This window comes from Macaca nemestrina, chromosome 1 (assembly GCF_043159975.1).
Source record: "Macaca nemestrina isolate mMacNem1 chromosome 1, mMacNem.hap1, whole genome shotgun sequence".
NCBI lineage: Eukaryota > Metazoa > Chordata > Mammalia > Primates > Cercopithecidae > Macaca > Macaca nemestrina.
The window spans coordinates 16,600,842-16,622,349 of record NC_092125.1 but is presented as its reverse complement, the minus strand read 5'-3'; the positions used below and the strand labels follow the sequence as shown (position 1 = coordinate 16,622,349).

General features: G+C 43.6%; 1 protein-coding gene and 1 long non-coding RNA gene across 12 annotated transcripts in view; one reads left to right on the top strand and one right to left on the bottom strand.

The window, feature by feature from the left end:
• LOC105464131 (signal induced proliferation associated 1 like 2) overlaps positions 1-21,508 on the bottom strand; it is a 235,726-nt gene that overhangs the window by 167,703 nt on the left and 46,515 nt on the right. For 2 of the 11 annotated variants that reach the window (XM_071074226.1, XM_071074221.1), the window contains exon 2: positions 9,856-9,904. The exons of 8 other annotated variants lie outside the window; for them this stretch is intronic. The gene's annotated coding sequence lies outside the window, so the exon portion shown is untranslated. Of the gene's footprint in view, positions 1-9,855; positions 9,907-21,508 lie in introns of those variants that run through there. One more of the 11 variants, XM_071074246.1, reaches the window with a different exon arrangement.
• On the top strand, positions 780-17,401 carry LOC139357424 (uncharacterized). The gene is made up of 3 exons (XR_011610475.1): positions 780-800; positions 10,073-10,138; positions 17,357-17,401. It is a non-coding gene; the product is annotated as an uncharacterized lncRNA (long non-coding RNA).

Sequence of the window (21,508 nt, the reverse complement as noted above, 5' to 3'; positions counted from 1 at the left end):
CCCTGAGGTAGCTTTAGGATGGGGCTGGTCAACAGATAGACCAAGGCCTAATCGGAGGGTTGAGATTTTCTGCCCCATCCACAGCCTCCAGTGAGGAGAGAGGGGCTGAAGGTTAATTTGATCACCAATGGCCAATGGTTTAATCAATAATGCCTATGTAATGAAGCTTCCCAAACAGTCCAAAAGGACAGGATTCCGGAAGCTTCCAGACAGCTGAACACATGGAGGTTCTTGGAGGATGGAATGACGGCAAAGTACATGGAAGCTCTGTGTCCCTCCCCCCGACCTATGCATTTCATCCGTGGAAGAGACATGTAACATCCTTTGTAATAAACCAGCATATCTAAGAGTTTCCCTGAGTTCAGTGGGCCGCTCTAGCAAATTAATCACATCCAAGGAGGGGGTTGTGGTGAAAGGAGCTGGGCACATTCCTCAGCCCCTGGGCTCGAAACTCCCTGAGCCCAGTACAAACACCACCTGGAAAGTCTCCGATAAGGAGACAGCCGTTCAAGGTTACTGAAAGCGCGGGAGCCAAAAGAATTTCTTTGTTCCCCTGCAACTTTCGGGCTATAAAAAGCAAACGCACGCATTCATCGGGGCCCTCTTGTATACTGTGTAAAGGAGGGACCAAGTTCGAACTTGTAGTATAAAGATCCTTGCCGCTTGGCTTTGACTCTGGACTCTGGTGGTCTTCTTTGGGGAACAAACAGTCTGGGCATAACATATGGGGGCTCGTCCGGGATTCCCCAAGCCCACCAGACACCTGGTCAACGGATCTGCTAAGATCGATCTACTGATAGGTGAGCTGGCTCGTCTCCGTTTGTCTGTCTGTGTCTGAGTGTCTGTTCTGAATCTGAATCTGTGACTCGCGAGGTCTGAAACTGAAGCTGGCACAGTCCTGGCGGATGCGCTATAGGACAGCCAGTGGAGACTGGTGGGAGACGTCCCCTGGCTCTCTTCTGATTTAAATTGTGATCTGAGTTGCCGGAGCGCGTTCGCAATCCGGGCAACAGCTGACTCTGACCCCGGTCCCCGGATGCACGCTCGAGGTCTGAATTGCCCCGGTCCCCGGGTGCGCGCTCGCGGTCTGAATTGCCCCGGTCCCCGGGTGCGCGCGTGCGGTCTGAATGCCCCGGTCCCCGGGTGCGCGCTCGCGGTCTGAATTGCCCCAGTCCAGGTGCGCGCTCGCGGTCTGAATTGCCCCGGTCCCCGGGTGCGCGCGTGCGGTCTGAATTGCCCCGGTCCCCGGGTGCGCGCGTGCGGTCTGAATTGCCCCGGTCCCCGGGTGCACGCTCGCGGTCTGAATTGCCCCGGTCCCCGGGTGCACGCGTACGGTCTGAATTGCCCCGGTCCCCGGGTGCGTGCTCGCGGTCTGAATTGCCCCGGTCCCCGGGCTCCCGGCTTCCCGCGCCGCGCCTGCGGCCCCGGTCCCGGGGCTCCCGGCTTCCAGCGTGGATTTCCTTTACAGGGATTCTAACCCACATTCCTTTACAAAAAGAGACACAGAAAGTGAGACTGGGGAGAGGGAGAGAATGAGTGAGAGAGAGACCATAAGAGACGGGAGAGGGAGAAAGTGAGAAGGGAAATCGGAAAGAGAAAGGGGAGAAAACGGCAGACGTGGAGAGTCAGAGAAAGAGACAGAAAAAAAAAAGACTGAGTATAAAGGAGAAAGGACACGGGATGACAGAGAGACAGAGAGAGAAAGCGCGCGCGAATGAGACAGAGACTTAAAGAAGAGACCCTGTAAGTATGTCAATCAAAGATTTAGACAGAAACGGAAAGATTAGAGAGAGAGACAGAGGGAGGGAGCAGGCGGAGGGGAGGCGGGCTCGCTGAAAGGGAAAGTAACTTTAAAAGGCCGGGGGGGGGGCGGACGCGAGGGCGCACTTCGCGGACTAGCCCCCCCCCCCCAGCCACCTGACTCCACGGTGGCTTTACCCCTTCGGGAAATAAGACCCCCAGATGACACAGGAATCCCCAAGCTCCAGTACTGGCCATTCTCCACCAGTGATCTGTATAACTAGAAGACTCAGAGTGCTCGGTTTTCAGACAACCCCAAAGATTTACTGGCTTTACTGGATAGTGTCATGTTCACCCACCAGCCCATTTGAGATGATTGTCAGCAGCTCCTCCGAATCTTGTTTACCACGGAGGAGCGAGAGAGAATACAGGTAAAAGCTAGAAAGCTGGTCCCGGGGGACGACGGTCAACCGACTGCTAACCCTGACCTCATAAACGCGACCTTTCCTCTGACCAGGCCGGCGTAGGACTACAACACGGCAGAAGGTAGGGGACGGCTACACCTTTATCGCCAGACTCTAATGGCAGGTCTCCGGGCAGCTGCTCGCAAGCCCACTAATTTGGCTAAAATATATTCTATTCGGCAAGAAAAGACAGAGAGCCCAGCCACCTACTTAGAAAGATTAATAGAAGCTTTTAGACAGTACACCCCCATAGATCCAGAGGCTCCAGAAAGTCAGACAGCTGTTGTAATGTCTTTCATAAATCAGGCAGCCCCAGATATTAAAAAAACTCCAAAAATTAAAAGACTTGGAAGAAAAGCGGATTCAAAACCTCCTTCAGATAGCCCAGCAGGTTTATAATAACAGAGATACTCCAGAAAAAAGGCAATTTAAGGCCACTAAAAAAATGACCAAGGTCCTGGCAGCAGTAGTACAGAAAGAACATCTACAGCCAGAGTACACCCAACCTAGGCGGCCCCCCCAGGCATGATAATCTGAAAAAAGACCAATGTGCCTACTGCAAGGAGGCTGGCCACTGGGTAAGAGACTGCCTCGCTGCTGCCCAACCCGGACCTGGAAGCCCCCTAATATCACCTTAAGGGCTCCATCAGGCATATTCTTCTGGTGTAATGGAAACTTATCTAAGAACCTACCTAGTCCCTCTATTAATAACCTACTGTGTCTCCCTGTCACATTAGTTCCCCGGTTGACTCTACTAACTGCTGGCGAGTTCCTAGGGTATACCGGTAACTGGACTAGTGCTGTTATTCACCCAGACCCTAGACCAAGACCTGCACGAGCCATATTTCTCCCCCTCATTGCAGGAATCTCCCTCACCGCATCCTTCATTGAGGCCAAACTGGCGGGGGGAGCCCTAGGTCACACCCTCATAGAAAGTAACAAGTTGTACCAACAATTTGCTGTTGCTATGGAGGAGTCGGCTGAGTCCCTTGCCTCCCTTCAGCGACAGCTCACGTCCCTAGCTCAGGTAACCTTGCAGACCGGAGAGCCCTAGACCTACTCACTGCAGAAAAAGGTGGTACATGTATATTTCTAAAAGAAGACTGTTGTTTCTACATAAATGAATCAAGACTTGTAGAGGACCGGGTCCAACAGTTACGCAAGTTAAGCACTGAAGTAAAAACACGGCAGTTTGCTTCAGCTGCAGACCAATGGTGGAATTCCTCTATGTTTTCTCTGTTAGCCCCCTTCCTTGGACCCCTGCTAAGTCTACTATTTCTGCTTACCGTAGGACCTTGTGTTGTTAACAGAATTTTACAATTTATTAAGGAGAAATTTGACACCATACAACTCATGGTCCTCAGAGCCCAATACCAACCTGTAAATGCTGAAACAGAACCAGACTTATAAGACCCAAGATTGGCTCTAAAGATACCTGAAAAGAAGGGGGGAATGAAAGGAGCTGGGCACATTCCTCAGCCCCGGGCTCAAAACTCCCTGAGCCCAGTACAAACACCACCTGGAAAGTCTCCGATAAGGAGACAGCCGTTCAAGGTTACTGAAAGCGCGGGAGCCAAAAGAATTTCTTTGTTCCCCTGCAACTTTCGGGCTATAAAAAGCAAACGCACGCATTCATCGGGGCCCTCTTGTATACTGTGTAAAGGAGGGACCAAGTTCGAACTTGTAGTAAAGATCCTTGCCGCTTGGCTTTGACTCTGGACTCTGGTGGTCTTCTTTGGGGAACAAACAGTCTGGGCATAACAGTGGAAACCCCAATGTAGTCAATCAGAAGTACAGGGAAATCCACCTGGAGCTTGAGACTGGCACATGAAGCGGCAAAGAAAGGACAGAGAGTCCTGGGACTGGGTCCTTAACCTGTGGGATCTGACACTATCTCCAGGTAAATAGTATCAGAGCTGAGTTGAATTAGAAGAAAGACAGCTGGTGTTTGCTGCAGGATTAATTGCTTGCTTGGTGTGGGGGGAAAACCACCAAACATGTGGTCATGGAAGTCTTCCTTGTTGACTGTTGTGGTATGACAGCAGCAGAAGAAAAAACACTTTTTTTTCATTCTCACAGACCTACTGAATTAAGGACCAAATGTTACTTTGTGCAATGGCTTCAGGTGCTGCAGAAAAAAAGAGTGTTCCAAGCCTTGGGAAGAGGAGGCTAAGGAACAGGTAGGGCTGTCCTGGGTACAAGAGGACATGGAGTGGCCCATGGGCTGGATTTCTGCTCAGCTTGTCTCAGGTCCTTGATGACCTCATCAAATCCTCAAACCCTATGAAGTCATACACAAATCTAACACATTATCTCTTTCTATACATCTTTTTCACTCTAAATAAAGTACACCAAAATGCACATGTCTACATGTGTTCATTTATCCACCCAAACGTGTATACTGAGTGCCTACAATGTGCCAGGCGCCCTGGAGGACACAAAGATCCATGGTCATCTCAGCTCACTAGTATTCCCCCAGTATTTCATGATTACAGCAACTGAACTTTTTATCTTTTTAGCTATTTGTGTACATTTGCTTTTTCCCCTTTAGATTATAAACTCTTGATGGGGAAGGGCTGCCTTTTCGTCGTCTTGTTTCCCCCAGCAACTAACAGAGTACTGCACTTACAGAAATTATCCAGTAAATATTTACTGTACAAAATCACTCTCAAGGAGCCCACAATCTCCTTCCCCTGAGGTCTTCAGATTTTAAGACCATCTGCCTGAGGTGGCTACAGCTTTCTAAATTTGGCTGACAGTGCAATATGAAATAAAATGTTTCAAAACATAATCTGGAAAGGGTTTGTGTTTTCCCACCCTGAAATTCTGTGTATAAGCAGCAAAACAAAATGGAATTTAGGAAAAGAGATGAAATCATCTAAACATTTTATATATAGGCAACTGCATTTCCCAATGGTCAAACCCCCGAGTGAAGGATGAAGCACCAGCCCTGCTGACTTGTTCTTGACAATCCGATCCCAGCAAGAGATGGCACACATCTGCTGTAAGCAGGCAAAGAATGCTGTCATTCCCCCTGTAGAGACCTAGCAACTAGAATGTTTGTTCAGAAACTTGGGCGGGACAATGAGAAACTCAGTCTCAGAACATTTTAAAAATAGATACAGGCCAGGCATGGTGGCTCACATCTGTAATCCCAGCACTTTGGGAGGCTGAGGCAGGCGAATCATCTGAGGTCAGGAGTTCGAGACCAGTCTGGCCAACACAGTGAAATCCCATCTCTACTAAAAATAGGAAAATTAGCTGGGCGTGGTGGCGCATGCCTGTAGTCCCAGCTACTTGGGAGGCTGAGGCAGGAGAATTGCTTGAACCCAGGAGGTGGACGTTGCAGTGAGCCAAGATGGCGCCATTGCACTCCAGCCTGGCTACAGAGCGAGACTTCATCTCTAAATAAATAAATAAATGAAGATAAATTACGGACTCTGTAAAGATCCATTAAAGTATAGAATTCTACTGGCCTTACGAAACTGACCATAAAATTTAAAAAGTGCAGAATCAAAAGGAAGCCTAGCACCATCCCTCCAATACTTATTTTGATTCCCAAAGGGTAAAAGGCGGAAGGTAAAGTTGAAAGCAGAGAGGAGGAACAAAATATTCCAGGCATCAAAACAGTACCTTTCTGATAAGAAAACACCCAAGGAGTTAAAAATTCTTACTAGAAATCTGAAAGCTGAAACACAGACCTCTATAACACTACAGTGCCAGCTATCTCAGAAAATTCTATTCATCTTTGTAAGGACAAGAATTTGGAGCTCAGCCCAAACTTGTCTCAGTCACTTCTCATGATAATAATTTGAGTTCTCCCACAGAACAAGCCTCCTAATCCTCTAATAAACAAGTTTCTAAGCCTTTAAGATGGTTAAGTGAACAAATCCTAACTTCGCCAATGGGAAAATGAGGGCATCAAATGGTAAAATCATCTACGAAGGCGTACACGACAAGTCAGTAATTAAACAAGTATGCCGTCTCCTAGGTTCTGATGCTATCACAAAATCTGTAGATTTTAAACAAGGTGTTCTTTACATACAAGTTAACTGGGGAATAAAGGTCACTGCAAAAGAAAAACTAAAAGAACCAAAGCAATTGAACTTCATTCATACTTTTTTATCAACAGATATGTTGTACAGATTTGTGATGTCCCCTTTAACTAGAGTCCAATTGTAACCCATGTTAAAATAGCATTTGAAATGGATTTTCAACTGAGAAAAGAGACTACCTGGGGCACAGCAGCTTATTCAGGAAGCACAGCTTTACTCCCCTCTATGCTCTTAAAGACATCATATGGATCCAAATCAAAAGCAACTCAAACCGTAAAAATACAAATAAAATTTAATTTTAAAACGAGAGAGAATACCTGGAGTTGGACTAACAGACTGGAAAAATTTTAGATCTGGAACTCATACCACATGCAAAAATAAAGAAAAAAAAGTATCATATGCAAATTTAAAACTAAAATATGGAAAGTAGTTTTTATAATTGTGGAGTGGGGAAGTTTTCTCTTAGCATGAGAATCAGGCCAGAAACCGTAAAAAAAAAAAAAAAAAAAAAAAAAAAGGAGCTAAACTTAGGGAGAGACTGACATACTTCATAAGAGAGAAATCAGAACTACTCTATTGTGAAAAGTATCTCCAGAAAGCTCAAGCGCAAACTAAGAATTGGCAAAAAATACTTATTACCCGTGACAAAAGACTAATATCCAGAATAGAGAGATTAAAAATATCAGTACATGTAAAACTCCAAAAAATAAATGAGCAAAACAAATACATGTAGCCAATAAGCATGTAAACCTAACCTCAGTGTTAATTTTTTAGAACATAAACACTAAAACGATAAAACACTTTTTTAACATTAAAACCAGACAATGAAAAGATGTCCACAATGTACTACAATTCACTACAATGGTAAGTGAAAATAAAAGCAATGTACAACATATCTGTGGTCAAAAATAGTACATATTGAATAATTCAATCTTTTTAAGTGTGCATGTGGATTTCTGAAAAGTCTGTTGACAGTGATTGCCTTTGGGGGATGAGGCTGCAGGAGAGATCTGTGCTCCATTTTATGCATTTCTGTGTTACCTGAAATTAATATACTTACAAATTTAAAAACTAAAGACTTTTTGGCAAAATGAAGTTTGCCTAAAATCATGAACACATATGATATGGCTTGGGTGTTTGCTCCCTCCAAATCTCATGTTGAAATGTGATCCCAGGGTTGGGGGTGTGGCCTGGTGAGAGATGACTGAATCATGGAGGCAGATCCTTCATGAATGGTTTAGCACCATCCCCTTGGGGTTGAGTTCTCCCTCAGTCAGTTCACATTAAACATGGTTGTTTAAGAGAGTCTGGGACCTCCCCCTTCTGTCTGATGTTCCCACTCTCACCATGTGAGGTGTTGGCTGCCGCTTTGCCTTTCACCTAAAAGCTCCCTCAGGTGTCACCAGAAGCCAAGCAGATGCCAGTACCATGCTTCCTACACAGCCTGCTGAACTGTGAATTAAATCCCTTTTCTTTGTAAATTATCCAGCCTCAGGTATTTCTTTATACCAACACAAAAAGGGGTTAACACAACACATCACAAATGTGCTCCCTATTGTACAGGGTAGCATATTCCAGAACTTCACTCATCAAAATTACCCATAAAGAAATTAATCTGGAGACCATGTCCTCTAGGTGCACTTCTGTATAGACCTGACTAAGGAAAATTCAGAAAGCGTGAAGTCCAAGCAGTGCCTATTTCCCACAGTACTCCAAAGTGCAGTAAAGGCCAGGTCCCCAGCTGTGTCCAGGCAGCACAAGGTGTCCCTTAGCTGGCCAGCAGGCTAGTAACAGAAAGAACTCATCACTTAGATTCAGAGGAAACCAAGGAACTGGGAGGGACAAGGGCAGCCGTTGGTTTTTCCTTAAACCTAGGTGGGAAGCACCTCCCATTTCCTGTGCTGAAAATGTTCACTATCTCCCTCGTTTTATTTCCACATCAGAATTTACTCAGTCTCAAGGGTTTTCATGAGCACTTCGGCCAAGTCTCTTGATTCCCATTAGGAGGGAACAGTCTTTTCAGGCAGAGTCTGTCTCTACTGTTCTCTCCTCTGTTCCACCTCTTCTCTTGTAAGGATTTTCACAATTTCACCACTCGACATGTTTGTACTTACGTATTCATAATTTATAAGAAACTCGTAGTGGACATCCACCCCCTCCTCCAGTGGTATTTTGCCACAGTTTAAATGTTTATCCTCAAATCTTTTTTTTTTTCCCCTTGAGACCAAGTCTCACTCTTGCTGCCCAGGCTGGAGTGCAATGGCACGATCTCAGCTCACCGCAACCTCCGCCTCCCAGGTTCAAGCAATTCTCCTGCCTCAGCCTCCCAAGTAGCTAGGATTACAGGCGTGCGCCACCATGCCCGGCTAATTTTTTTGTATTTTTAGTAGAGACGGGGTTTCTTCACGTTGGTCAGGCTGGTCTCGAACTCCCCATCTCAGGTGATCCACCTTGCCTCGGCCTCCCAAAATGCTGGGATTACAAGTGTGAGCCACCATGCCCGGCCCGTCAAATCATTTGTAAAGGCACGCTCCCAGGCCACAGACCTCAAAATGCATCATCAACACGCATAAAAGACAGAGGCTGTGGAAATAAAGATTGACACAGGAACTAAATGCAGCGCCTAACCCTAGAGGGACCCTATATGGAGGGGAATGATGCTGCAAAGGACATTTTCGGGCAAATGGTAAAACTGGGATACAAATAATAGTTCGGTTTGAGTAAGCAATCGATATTAAGCTATCTGAAGTTGATAACTAAACCTCTGTTACCCAAGCAAATTATCTGTATCGCACTGAAGTGCTTAGGGGTAAAAGGTCATGAAGTGTATAACTTGAAAACCGAGTGTATGGGTGCATGCATGTGCCATGGGCCTGTGTGCATGGTTGTGTAGACACAGACTGAGAGGAAAGGATGGGGATCCATTTTTGACAATCCAAGGCTGGAGGACAAATGTCCTGGGGGTGGTTACTTCCTACAGGCTCCTTCACAAGCCCATCTTATTTCCTGCTGCTACAGGAAATACAGTATTTGTGCACACGCACAAGTAAAGGAGAAGCTCTGCCTTTATTCTGCAGCCAAGGAAGGGGTTTAGGTGACAGTGCCCTTGGCCCCGGGCAGAGCAGGCTGGACTTTGCCCCACCACTCCCTTGATCACCTTCCTCACAGCGGCTGCTCTCGGGGGTCCAGGACACATCTTATACCGGGAGAGAAGCCTTTGGCAGCTATTTACCCACCAACATGCTCACTGGTTGCGCCTCTAATATAAGGGACGCTCCATGTAGATAACATAGAAACCAATTATTAAAGGCCAGTGCTTTTAAACACATTCAGGGATGCTCACAGGAACTCTTTAGTGACTCCTTTCAAAGCATCTAGAGGCTCTGAAGCAAGGCAACTCCAAAATTCAAATGAGCTTTCTTAAAACAATGCTCACCCATGTTTGCTGTGGAGAAGTGACAAAATAAAAACATATACTCTATCAGCCTAGGGAAACTGAAACAATCTTTAAAAAAAAAAAATTAGTGGGACACAAAACCCGAATTTAAAAATCAACATGCCTCTCTGAAGTGAGAATGCCTTGCCTGCAGGCTTACCTGAGTGGGGAAGAGCAGCGGGCTCCTGCTCACACAGCCTGGCAAGAACCTACAAACGAAGAAACAGACCCCGTTCAGACTCCCAGAACAACTCTTGGTCAGCAATTTGAACATGTGGTTCCTCAGACCTGAGGAATCCCCAGGGGTCCACAAGGTTTCCATTTTCATGTTGATACCAAGGCACTATTTATCTTTTCTACTCTTCATCTCTCCCCAGTGTTCAATGGAGTTTTCCAGAGGTTGAGGAACATACGACAGCACAAGAGATTGAATGAAGAAGCAGGTAAGAGAATCCAGCTGTCTTCTCTTCAGCCACACATTAATGAAATTAAGTATACAGCAATATCATTCTGCTTATTAATTTTTCTGTTTTGAAAAATAATTATTTTCATAAAATGCTGTTTATAATAAAATATAAAGGGGTTACTACTGTCCTTTTTTTTCTTTTGTTTACATTCAGAATTTTTATTTTAAAACAAAGAATCAGAGTAACATTAGTAACAGAAAATCCATATGGAAAGATCCACAATCTTCTCAGTGAGAAGGGGGACCCTGCCTTACTGCCAACCTACCATTTGAGGAGCCAGAAGTTGACATGAAATTGCAAGGTCACCTTTTCAAGCTAAACCCCACTCCACAGCTATGTCCTTTTTTTTTTTTTTTTTTGATTTGAAACACAGTCTCGCACTGTGGCCTGGGCTAGGGTGCAATGATGCGATCTTAGCTCACTGCAACCTCTGCGTCCCAGGTTCACGTGATTCTCCTGCCTCAGCCTCCTGAGTAGCTGGGATTACCAGCGCCCGCCACCACGCCCACCTATCATTCTTAAATAATAAATATTTTTAAAATTTCTCAGTTTTAATTCTAGTATGGTAAACATCAACAGAGATAAGCCACATAATCAAAAGCTCCATGGAATTCCAATAATTTTTAAGCACGTCAAAGGAATCCTAAAACCAAAAATTTTGAGAACTCCAGTTATCCATTTTGGTACTAAATTCTGTTGAACTGCATCTTCTTTTAATGATAATGGCGATGGTCAATATTAGGTATGCAGTGCTACGTACTAGACACTCTACTAAAACACTTCATATATGTTATTTCCAAACTCACCAGCACGTTAAAAGAAAAAAACAATTGGCCCTTTCTGCCTCCCTGGTTGAGGAAACTGGCACTCAAGACACTGGTTATTTGCCCCAGGCGAATCAGCAAGCGCAGGATGTGAACTCAAGTTAGCTGGACTCCTAAGATCATGCTTTCAACACACCGTTTTTTAAAACAACGTAAGAATTTCTGCAAACTCAACCACAGCCAAGCGCCCCAGGGCTCACACTCAGATCTGACACTGCATGGACTCAAAACGCAACAATGTGGAGAATACACTTCAGACAAAACCATATAAACATGGGTTTACAAAGACAGTGTGGCTTTTTTTTTTTTTTTTTTTTTTTGAGACGGAGTCTCACTCTGTCGCCCAGGCTGGAGTGCAGTGGCCGGATCTCAGCTCACTGCAAGCTCCACCTCCCAGGTTTACGCCATTCTCCTGCCTCAGCCTCCCGAGTAGCTGGGACTATAGGCGCCTGCCACCTTGCCCGGCTAGTTTTTTTTTTGTTTTTTGTTTTGTTTTCTTTTAGTAGAGACAGGGTTTCACCGTGTTAAGCAGGATGGTCTCTATCTCCTGACCTCGTGATCCACCCGTCTTGGCCTCCCAAAATGCTGGGATTATAGGCTTGAGCCACCGCGCCCAGCCGACAGTGTGGCTTGTGTGGCTTTCTAAAGGCTGGCAAGATCCAGCACTGCTTCCTACAAAAGACAAGACAGACCCCAGGAAGGAGGGCACCCCAGAGCCAGTCCCAGTTTACAACTGTTAACCCAGCAGAGTATTAACAGCGCTCCTTTCACTTTGGGAGGCGATAAACTGTAAGGTCACCTACCAAGAAGGCTATGACTAGTCTCAGTTTTAAAAAGCCCTCCTTTTTCAATCGGTCTCCATTTTCATGAAGCACAGAAACAGTAGATGAAAAATTACTACTCCCCTCAATTGTGGCTGAAGGTAAGATTATGTGCACCGGTTAGGGTGGGGAGAGAAATTCTCACTGACAATTTTTGTAGCCAATATAGAGTTCTGAGTTTTAAAATCTGATGCATAATATAGTGGGTACCTCAAAAAAAAAAATTAAACATGGCATTACCATAAAACCCAGCAATTCTACTTCTGGGCATACAGCCAAAAGAACTTGAAAGCAAGGTCTCCAAGCTGAACTGGCATAGCCCTTTTCACGGCAGCATTATTCACAGTGGCCCAAAAGGTAAAGCAACCCAAATGCCCATTAGATGAATGCAGAAACAACATATGGGAAATACGTGCCATGGAACATCATTCAGCCTTAAAGAGGAAGGAAAGGCTCACACAAACTACAACACAGATGAACCTTGAAGATACCATGCTAAGCAAATAAGCCAGTCACAAAAAGGACAAATACTGTATGATTCCATTTATATGAGGTATGTAGAGTAAGTCAAATTCATAAAATCAGAAAGCACAATGGCGGATGCCAGGGATTGGGGTGAGGGGAAATGGGGTTCCTGTTAAATAGATACAGAATTTTCAAGATGAAGAGGTCTGAAAATGGATGATGGTGATGGTTGCACAACAGTCTCAATCTGTATAAAATCAGTGGATGTCTAGTACCGTCAGGGACTCAGATACAGTACTAGGTAGAAGGTGAACCTCATGTTACAGTGCTTCGCAGATACTGTATCTTTTACGGACTGGAGGTTCGCAGCAACCCTGCATGGAGCAAGCCTATCGGCACCATTTTTCTGACACAAAGTTTTCAGTTAGTGTTTCTCACAATACTTTCAACTCCATCAGTACTTTTATATTTGCTATGGTGACCTGTGATCAGAGATCTTGGATGGAACTAGGGTAACTGTTTGGGGCTGGCATGAGCCACACCCATATAAAACAGTGTATTTAATCCATAAATACTGCGTTCTGACGGCTCCACCGACCAGCCTCCCCCATTTCTCTTCCCTCCTCAGACCTCCCTATTCCCTGAGACACAACAATGTTGAACTTAGGCCAATTAATAACCATACAACGGCCTCTCTGTGTTCAAGTAAGAGTCAACTAACTCACTTTAAATCAAAAGCTAGAAGCAATTAAGCTCAGTGGGGAAGACATGTCAAAAGCCAAAACAGGCCCAAAACTAAGCCTCTTGTGCCAAACAGCCAAGTCGTGAATACAAAGGAAAAGTTCTTGAAGGAAATTAAAAGTGCTACTTCAGTGAACACACAAATGATAAGAAGGCAAAACAACCTCATTGCTGATATGAAGAAAGTTTGAGTGTTCTGCATAGTCAATGAAACCAGCCACATTTCCTTAAGCCAAAGCCTAGTTCAGAGCACGGCCCTAACTCTCTTCAATTCAATGAAGGCCGAGAGAGGTGAGGAGGCCACAGAAGAAAAGTCTGCAGGTAGCAGAGGCTGGTTCATGAGGTACAAGGAGAGCTACACTAAACAGCAAATGTTCAATGTCAATCAAACAGCCTTCTATTAGAAGATGTCCTATAGGACTTTCATAGCTAGAGAGAGGAAGTCGACGACTGGATTCAAAGCTTTAAAGGACAGGCTAATTCTCTTGTTAGCAGTTAACGCCGTTGGTGACTTTAAGTTGAAACTCACGCTTAGTTACCATTCTGAAAATCTTCGGGCCCTTAAGAATTGTGCGAAATCTACTCTGCCTGTGCTCTGTCATTGGAACAACAAAGCCTGCATGACAGCACATCTGTTTACAGCATCATTTACTAAATATTTTAAGTCCACATTGAAACCTAGTGCTCAGAAAAAAAGATTCCTTTCAAAACGTTACTGCTCATCGACAATGCAGCTGGTTACCCAAGAGCTCTGACGGAGGTGTACAAGCAGAAGAATGTTGTTTCTTGCCTGCTAACAACATCCATTCTGCAGCCCACGGATTAAAAAGCAATTCTGACTTTTAAGTTTTATTATTTACGAGGTAATTTTCATAATGTTATAGCTATCACAGATAGCAATTCCTCTGGTGGATCTGGGCAAAATAAACCAAAACTCTTTTAGAATCACCATTCTAGATGCCATCAAGAACATTCATGATTCATGGGTGGAGGTCAAAATATCAACAATTAATAGGAGTTTGGAAGAAGTTGACTACAACCTTCAAGGATGACTTTAGGGTGGGGGCTCAACATTTCAATAGAGGAAGAAATAGCAAAAAAGCTAGAATTAGAATTGGCGCCTAAAGATCTAACTAAATTGCTACAAACTCATGATCAAACTTGAATGGATGAGGAGTTGCTTTTTGTAGAGGAGCAAAGAAACTGGTTTCTTAAGACGGAATCTGCTCTTGGTGAAGATGATATGAACATTGTTGCAAAGGATTTAGGATATTACATAAATTGGCAGGGTTTGAGGAGAGACTCCAGTCTTGAAAGAAGTTCTACCTGTGGGTCAAATGCTATGAAACAGCATGAAGTCTTTCATGAAAGGAAGAGCTGACTGATGTGGCAAACTTCACTGTTGTCTTATTTTAAGAAATTGCCACAGCCAGCCCAACCTTCAGCCACCACCACCCTGATCAGTCAACAGCCATCAACACTGAGGCAAGATTCTCCACCAGCAAAAAGACTGACTTGCTGAAGGCTCAGATAATCATTTGCATTTTTTAGCAAAAAGTATTTTTAAATTAAGGTTTGCAGATTTTTTAGACATAATGCTACTGCATACCTAATAAACTCCAGTATAGTGAACTGTAACTTTTAAATGCACTGGAAAAAACAAAAAAAATTGTGTGACTTGCTATACTGCAACATGTTTCATTGCAGTTGTCTGGAAATAAGCAAACCTCCAAAGTATGCAGGTACTGAAAAGCAACGTGGGGAAGACTAGGTAAAATACATTACTGAACTATAAAAGATAAATGTTTCTTGCAAAAAAAAAGCACGATATTCTACAATTTAAAAAACCTCAAAGCCTCTGAAGCATCAATATTTTTCAAAATTTTGGGATCCCATTTTTTCTCTAAGGAAGCTTTCTATTCTCATCTATATTCTTTATGCTGATACGTCATGAAGCCCTCAACTTGAGTTTACAAAATAAGTCTTTTAAAGGCCTGCTAATGAAACAGTCTGTGTTTTGTGACTAAATATCTTATGCTCTTATGCTTAATGTCTCTTCTCTAGGAGACACTCGATGTTGTAATATCCCAACACAATGAACCGTCTGTAAAAGGCACTTTTCCTTCCTTTGACACAGCAAACATCCTGTAAACAATTAATGTTCCACTCTTTTAACTGACTGCTTTTGTTTACTGACAGGAAAGGAAACCACAAATTCTTCAAGTGGCAATAGGGACTGCAAGAGTTTTACTTCATTTCCTATTGAGCAGGTGGTTTATATGAGGCAACTGGCTATTGTATTTTACCTTGTTTTGCCTTGAGACAGGAAAAAAAGAAATGAACTTTCAGCGCACAGCCTTCTCAAGCAACAGAGCTTGGGGCCAGGTGCTGTGATGCCAAGAGTGAGGGGGGTAGGTTCTCCCCTGTTCCCTGGTCTGTCACTGAGAGGAGGCTCCTCACACTTCAACAGGAAGCTCTGTGTGAAAACCAGATTTGCAGACAAACAGAGGTCTGGCTCTTTGTTCTTACCTGCAGGTTCATCAGCTGTTTTTCCAGCAAAAGAAAGTTCTGAGAAAGTGAAGGCAAACATTTTTTTTCCACTGAAATGAACACAAATATTCCATCAGCCCGTTTCTCTACTTACTGTTAGGATGGATTTGCTAGTATTTGGGGAAAGCCAGCATCAAAAAAAGGCTACTTTTTGTTTCTGTTTGTGTTTGTTTTGCAGTCCCGTACCACTACACCTCAGAGTTTTCTATTAGCCCCAAAACACTCCAGTCTAGACTCTAGACACCAGCAAGGTCCAGATCATGACCACATATCCAGGACTAAGCACATGCTCTGTACTTAAAAAGCACCCAGTATATATTTCCAAAAGAGATGAATAAAGAAGGAGAGAGGCAGGGCATTTCCTACAGGATAAGCAAGTGACGGAAAGAACACAGCCATTCCCATAAGGGAATCCATAGAACAGGTTGAACCATATGAAACCACTAATGGTTCTCTATTTTTGACCTAAAAAAGCAGCAATTTCATGCAATCCAATCTAACCTCTGATCCTCCTCAGGGAGCTTCCCTATTCCATGCTATTGTAGGAGCCACGGGAAAACTTCCTCTTCACTCTCCAAAACTCGATGAATAAAGGCAGATCAACAGGAGAAAATGCAAATATATTAATATGAACAGAAGTCTCACAAAATAAAAGAACTCAAAGAAATGGCCAGATGGGCGAAGCTTTTTCGGAGGTTACAGAAAGAACGAGGGCTTGGAGTGTTACTGAAAAGGGATCCTGATCCCGACCCCAGGAGACGGTTCTTGGATCTCACACAAGAAAGAATTCGAGGTGAATTCGTAAAGTGAAAGCAAGTTTATTAAGGAAGTAAAGAATTAAAAAGTGGCTACTCCACAGGCAGAGCAGGGACATGGGCTGCTCAACTGAGTATACTTATAGTTATTTCTTAATTATACGTGAAATAAGGAGTAGATTATTCATGGGTTTTCCAGGAAAGGGGCAAGCAACCCAAGAAGTCACAGTTCCTCCCCTTTTTAGACTGTATAGTAAGTTCACGGGGTTGCCATGGCATTTGTAAACTGTCATGGCGCTGGTGGGAGTGTCTGTTAGCATGTTGATGCATTATAATTAGCACATAATGAGCAATGAGAATGACCAGAGGTCACTTTTGTCACCATCTTGGTTTCGGTGGGTTTTGGCAGCTTCTTACCACAACCTGTTTTATCAGCAAGGTCTTTGTGACCTGTATCTTGTGCCGACCCTCCTGTCTCACCCTGTGACTAAGAATGTCTAATCTCCTGGGAATGCAGCCCAGTAGGTGTCAGCCTCATTTTACTCAGCCCCTGTTCAAGAAAGAATCACTCTGGGGAAAATGTCTCACAGGAACACAGCCAAAAACAGGTTATGATGGTGCCTCAAGTTATGATGACGGGACAGTTATGGGAAGGGGAGGAGTCCTGGCTAGCAAAGGTGGCCTCGTTATGCATCTGAAACCTCACACGGGTAGCAGCCCTCAGACAGAATAGATGATAATTTCTTTTTCAGACCTTTACAGGTGTCAGACTCTCAGTTAATCTTGCCTACATCAGGACAAGGGAGGGCCTTAGAGAAAGCCTGGCTGCATTAATGCAGATTCCCTACAGATGCAAATCCTCCCTACAAAAGACAGCTTTTCAGCTATTCTTGTATTTCAAGCCCAGTGAACAGCCATCTTGAAATATGTCAAAGTATATTTCAGGATAAAATATTTTGGTTCCCTTCATTATCTTTATCATCAATCCCTTATTCTGCTACAACACTAACTTTATCCCTCTCCTTTGTGCCCTCACAGCCAACTGCCACATGAATGACCCACAGTACCTATAGCTCAACATGCAGAAGATGGAGTCTACATCCTTCCTGACAAATCTCCTCCTCTACCCATGTTCCCGACCTGGGCTAACAGCTCCAGTCTTCTCTTACCCTCTCTCTTGTGCTGCAACCATGGCAGTTAAAGCTTCTGTCCGTCTCGTGCCCTTTTCCCACATTCCCTTCTGGTTCTTCTAAGGAACCATCCCTGCCCGTGATGTCATGCTGTCGTCCCCTGGGTTGCTCTGGGCACACCCTTCCCTTAGCTCGGTGACTAGTTCAAGGACATGTGCAGGCCATGGCAAGGTCATCTACAGTCTTCTCTGGGATGATGTCGGGATCTTAAGAAGTTCAGTTCTGCCAAAGGAACTAAGCTAGGAGGGTGTGGGCTGCAGCTGCTGGCCACTGTCTCACAGATCACAGAGAAAGGGCTGTTATGCAGAGCTCAACACAGGGAAGGCAGAACCAGCACAGAGAGAGAGAGGGAAAAAAGAGGCCTTCTGACAATGCTTGAGCCCCTGAATCCAACAATGCCTGCAGTATGCCACCCCAGACATCCCAGTTACTTGAGCTATGCCTTTCTTTTTTTGCTTAAGTTACTTTAAGTTGGGTTTCTTTCACTGATAACAGCTCACACAGACATATCTACTCAAAACTATACTATGCATAACTTAAATCTCAAAATAACCTTCAAATAATTCCATACTATGGCCCAAGTACCTTCCTAACTCGACTTCCCTACCTGACAGTCAGAATACATATTAAATGACCTTTCCCAAAAGAATATGCCCTAAAGGTTCCTGCCTCTGTCCCTTCTATCAAGACGTTCCCATTACCCAAAATAAACAGCATCCTTTGCGCCTAAAAGCCCCTCATTCCCCACAAAACTTTCTCAGACATTTCCAAGGGAAAAAACTGTTAAAGAAAACCTTCCTAGATAGACAGTGTCTCCTCCTCTCTACTACTCACTTAGAATACTACGTGTACCTTTCGCTGGAAGGTTTTTTAGTCAGTCTCTTATGTAACTTCTTGATGGACATGTCTGCACCTTCAACTGTGAATCCTGAACGGGCAGAAGCCTTATGCATAATAATAAATGGCTGGTGAAATGAATAAGCAGGCAAGCTTCTTGCATTCTAGAAACATTTGCTGATGATGATGTCACAATTCACTGTCTATGCTTTTTCCATAATTTTCTTTCAACTTTTATTTTAGATACGGGGGGTACATGTGCAGGTTTGTTACATGGGTATATTGCACCCAGGCAGTGAGCACAGTACCCAAGAGATAGTGTTTTACCCCCTCCCCTCCTTCCTTCCCTCCCTCCCTTCCTCTCTAGTAGTCTGCAGTATCTGTTGTTCCCGTGCTTACGTCCATAGGTGCTCCATATTTAGCTCCCACTTATAAACGAGAACACGCAATATTTAGTTTTCTACACCCGCACTGGTTTGCTTAGGATTATGGTTTCCAGCTCCATTCATGTTGCTACAAGGACATGATTTCATGCTTTTTATGGCTGCACAGTATTCCATGGTGTATATATACTACATTTTCTTTATTTAATCCACCACTGACGGGCACCTAGGTTGATTCCATGTCTTTGCTATTGTGAATAGCATAGTGATACACACGAGTGCATGTGTCTTTTTGGTATATGACCTATTTTCCTTTGGTTATATACCCAGTAATGGAATTGCTGGGTCGAATGGTAGTTCTAAGTTCTTTGAGAAATCTCCAAACGGCTTCCCACAGTGGGTGAACTAATCTGCATTCCCCCCAACAGTGTATAACGGTTCCCATAATTTTTTACATTAATTCTTCTCTGAGCTTTTAAGAACAAATAATTAAGTTATTGTGATTATTGGGATAGCCTCCATGTGGTGTTGAAAATTCTGTGGCTCTTTCAGTATTTCCCACAAACAAGATACATAAGGAAGACTCGTTGGAAACCAATACATCCCTGCTAAATTCAAGCTAAAAAGCTTTAACTACTCCACAATGAAGACAAAGTGCAAATTTCCAGTCAAGGCAACCAGGCCACTAGCAATATCTCCCATTTATTTTGCCAGCTTCTTGTCCTGGTGCTCTCGTTCTCACACTCAAATAGTTGTTCTTCCAACTTGCCTGGGTAAAGGGTGGAGCAGTGAAAAGTCACGATGTTGCTTGGTGAACACACACCTCTTCCATCCAATTTGTAAAACATTACAAACAATGGTATCATTTTAGTATGGGAAGCAGAGACAATTTTATTAGCAGAAAAGACAGAAGTAAGGAAGTAATATGCGTCGCCACAGGCATGCCTATCCAGGAAAAAAACAGGACATAAAATTTAGCATACATAGCTGATACAGGGTTTTCCATCATTAACTAGTTTGCTTTTACCATCTGCTTGTAGACAAGCAAAACACTAAAAATGAGAAAATATCACTCATTAAAGTAGAAGTTTATATTTGTTATCTTAACAGTTGAATAGTGATACAGCCCGAAGACGATCCATGGTCAAACTGAGCACAATGAAAACCACAGTGTCCTCCATTCTCTGTGGAGAATGAATAAAGCTCTAACTTAACGATGTTTCAATGCCATAAGCATTTTAAGACTGGGGAATTCTATTATAAACCTGAAATAGTACTCATTAAGTCAATAAAGAGAGGAGAGAATAAATTGTACGTGTTAAATTCAAGAATATTCTCTATTTTAAGGACAGCTACTAAAAGCAACTGTAATAAATTAAGGAAGTCTAAATTCACTCAAATGACTACAGGTGTCCATGAAAGGCAAATATGTCTCTGTTTTCTGACACTGACAGATGCTGGGGCTCAGAAAATGACATAACAAAATAAAGGCCTCAAAAGGAGCTCTCTCTGCCCTCCTGTCTCTGGTCTCTCATTCTCCTTCGAAGCAAGCCACAGAAACTAGAATCCCTCTTCCCCAAGTCAGCTCACAGAAACTAGAATCCCTTTTGCCCAAAGCTATCCATAAAATCTAAACACACAATCTCCTGCTCTCTGTATAAAAACTGGCCATAAAGAAATTGTCTGACCCACCATGTTTTATTGTAGATCATAAGATGCCCATTTCAGAGACAGTCCTGCACCATGCCCAGAAGGAAGGGGTACATGCTCAGAGAGGCCAGGAAGAACCTAGACAGACAGGCCTTGCTGCGCTTCCCCTTCAGTCGGTTAGCATTCAATCATATCCTTTTAGTCCAGTCATTTTTTTTTCTTTTTTTGAGACAGAGTTTCACTCTGTCAGCAGACTGGAGTACAGTGGCGTGATCTCTGCTCACTGCAACCTCTGCCTCCCAGGTTCAAGCAATTCTCCTGCCTCAGCCTCCCAAGTAGCTGGGACTACAGGCGTGCACCACCACACCCAGCTAATTTTTGCATTTTTAGTAGAGATGGGATTTCACCATGTTGGCCAGCATGGTCTCAATCTCTTGACCTTGTGATCTGCCCATCTCAGCCTAGTCCAATCATATTTCTGCACAGCTGTCCATACTTTGTTGAACCTAAGCATAAAGATGGACAGTTTATCCTGTATCTTTGGGTCTTTCATTCTGAAGGCTCCCATGTGATATACAACTGTGATCAAATAAATTAGTATGCATTTCCTCCCATTAATCTACCTCTTGTGAGTGATTTTCAGTGAACCGTCAGAAGGTGACAGGGAAGTTTTCCCTTGGCCCCTACAAAGGCAAAGTACCCATTATCAGATGAACCTCTTATATCATACTTAAATGACTACTTATACAAAACGCTAGATGGAAAGCTGTGATGAGCTAGGTCAACGAGACAGAAGAAAAATAAAAAAAGAAAACTAAATTTATAGAGATTTGTCTGCAATAGGCTTGAGCACTTCTGGAAGAGAAGAAATAAATCCATCATTAGAAGGTTATATAACTATGCTGCCATATATGGGGGAGAAAGGAAGTATTGCGGCTGATTTATCTCAAACATTCACTAAGTAGTAAGGGGATATTTCCTTTAAGCTCAATTACCTCACGGTGTTCAGATTTGAACCATTATATATCTCCTTAGTTGGGGAAGAGATCTTGATTTTATACACCTAAGAGTAGAAACACGAAGCTAACTTCTGTAACACATGTACAATTTGGAGAAATACAATGAAACCA